The 2,977-nt window shown below is 36.8% G+C and overlaps 1 pseudogene; it reads right to left on the bottom strand.

Annotated features, from left to right (window-relative positions):
• Positions 1 to 1,968: 1,968 nt before the first annotated feature.
• LOC119620318 (high mobility group protein B1 pseudogene) lies at positions 1,969 to 2,566 on the bottom strand (annotated as a pseudogene).
• Positions 2,567 to 2,977: the final 411 nt, after the last annotated feature.

The raw sequence follows: 2,977 nt of genomic DNA, 5'->3' as shown, positions 1-2,977 counted from the left end.
TCGTCTGTTACGTGCCTGATAGAGATGGGGAATGGTAAGAGTCTGTGCCATAAATTTGCAGACTCTATTCTAGCTAAGAGCAGTAATATTTAAATTGCATAATGTGTCAGAAATAACATATTAAAACCTTATAGACTGGACTTTACCAAATACTGGGATTTAAATATAAAGAGGAGGCAGGGTAAAAATCAGCTGGGTATCCTAACCAACCTGACAGGATTCTTCATTACATTGGATAATCCAAACGGAATTAATCCCTCCCCCGGGAAGACAGTAACTTGTTGGGAGTCAGAAAGTAACAGATTTCTTCCATCTCTAAGTCTTTTTATTTTTAAGAAGTTATTTTGGCCGGGCGCGGTGGCTCAAGCCTGTAATCCCAGCACTTTGGGAGGCCGAGACGGGCGGATCACGAGGTCAGGAGATCGAGACCATCCTGGCTAACCCGGTGAAACCTCGTCTCTACTAAAAAATACAAAAAACTAGCCGGGCGAGGTGGCGGGTGCCTGTAGTCCCAGCTACTCAGGAGGCTGAGGCAGGAGAATGGCGGGAACCCGGGAGGCGGAGCTTGCAGTGAGCCGAGATCTGGTCACAACACTCCAGCCTGGGTGACAGAGCGAGACTCCGTCTCAAAAAAAAAAAAAAAAAAAGAAGTTATTTTATGAATCTCATAAAACTCTAGATCACCATATTACAACTTTAATCAATGTAGAGTGATATTCTAACTTCTGTCTCCTCCTCTCACAGGATTTTTAAATTCCTCAAAAATTACTGGACAATGTCACATTTAGCAAAATGATTAAAGTGAAAAAAATAATTAACCAAGTATTGGCAAGAATATGGAGCAGCTGAAAATCTTCCACACTTTTGGGAATGTATATTGGTACAACTACTTAGGAAAAGTGTTGAGCATTGTAATGGAGCATGTTACCATCCCGCAAGTTCATGCTTAGGTATATATACAACAGGAATGTTTGTGCATGTATCTTGTGCACTTCTTTTGGTGAATATATATATATATGTTTGCCAAACTATATATATACTCATCTTCCTCATGTATATATATTCATCTTATTTATATATATGTTCATCTCCCTTGTATATATATATGCTCACCAAAGTGAACAAGATATAAATATGTGTGCATAAACTTGATGCAAAAGTAATTGCTGTTTTTAATGGCAAAAACAGCAATTACTTTTGCACCAACCTCATACATACATATATGTATATAGATAAGCATTTCTGTTGTATACATACCTTTGAATACATATTTTTTTTTTCACCAAAAGAAGTGGACAAGAATGTTAATAAGTAGGGTCATTGTAATAGCCCTAAAACTTCACTGGAAGAAATGTACAAAAATGTTCATATCAATATTATTTGTAATACCCCAAACTGTAAAAATCCACATGTCCATCAACAGTAGAATGGATATTTGTGATACATTTAAGCAATGGAATATTATACAACAATGAAAATGAACAAACTACAAATACACACTGGATGAATGTCATAAATACAATGTTGAATGAATGAATCCAGACCTCCCCCAAAATCACATATGATAATTATTCAATTTGAGGTAATTTTCAAAATCAGGCAAAACAAATATATGGCCATGGAAGTCATAATAGTGATTACCTTGAGTGAGAGTGGTTTCTAGGGTGCTGAAATTATCCTCTTTCTTGATCTGTGTGCTAGATACATGTTTATTTTGGGAAAATTCATCAAGCTATACCCCCATACTGTACGAAGCAAGGTTAGTTCCTACTGAAATTACCACCAGAACAGGGCTATCTAAAGACACATTTAGTAGTGTGTTAACTGTACAAAAAAAGACACTGTACAGTTTAAAAACACATCTTACACAAACTTACATTTCAATTTTTTTCTTTAAAAGGAGTGAATTGTACACAGAGAGGTTAAATGCTTTATAGACAAGAAAAACAAACCTGTGCTAACATTAACTTATTCATCATCATCTTCTTCATCATCTTCTTGTCCTCCTCTTTCTTCTTTTTCTTGCTTTTTTCAGCCTTGACAGCTCCCTTTTTGCTGCATCTGGCTTTCCTTTAGCTTGGTATGCAGCAGTATCCTTTTCACATTTTTCCTTGAGCTTCGCAGCATTCTTTTTATAGGGCTGCTAGTCATCTGCAGCAGTGCCATTCCACATCTCTCCCAGCATCTTTGCAACATCACCAATGTTTAGGTCAGGATGTTCTCCTTTGATTTTTGGGTGATACTCAGAACAGAACAAGAAAAAGGCTGAAGAAGTCCTCTTGGGTGTATTGGGATCCTTGAACTTCTTTTTTGTCTCCCCTTTAGGAGAGATGTAAGTTTTCATTTCTCTTTCATAATGGGCTTTACCCACCTTTGTCATGTCTTCAAATTTTCCTTTTGCTTTAACAGAAGTAGTCTTTCATCTCTCTGAGCACTTCTCAGAAAACTCTGAGGAGCTGATTGAGGCATCTGGGTGCTCCTTCTTGTGCTCCTCCTGACAAGTTGGCACAAAGAACACATATGATGACATTTTGCCTCTTGGCTTCTTAGGATCTACTTTGCCCATGTTAGTTATCTTTCTTCAACAAGGCAACAAGAGTTGCCCAGTGCCCCTATGGCTCTCACTTGCCCCAGCACTCTCTCTGTGGAGCTCAGTGTACTGCAATCAATTGAATATTTTTGCCATAGAAATCTGTTCATGTGTAATTATATATGTGTTTGTATTTATATTTAATAAAATGAAATTGCCATCTCTCCCCTCTAAAAAACCAATTAGTAATTTTTTTGCATTCAAAGAATATTTGCTATGTATGTAAAAACACTTTCAGGGTAATGAAGCTAGTATTTTGAATTCAATACAATGTAGTTATTGATTTCATAGAACTGTAGTAGACATTTAATAAAAATTCAAGTAATTAATGGGTCTTAAGAGAGTTTTGGTGCCTCCTCCTATCACTGCTACTAATTCCTCCTAAAT

The sequence above is a fragment of the Chlorocebus sabaeus genome, chromosome 7 (genome assembly GCF_047675955.1).
Source record: "Chlorocebus sabaeus isolate Y175 chromosome 7, mChlSab1.0.hap1, whole genome shotgun sequence".
Classification (NCBI taxonomy): Eukaryota; Metazoa; Chordata; class Mammalia; order Primates; family Cercopithecidae; genus Chlorocebus; species Chlorocebus sabaeus.
Note: the sequence above shows the minus strand (reverse complement) of the source record. Positions and strands in the feature narration are given on the sequence as shown.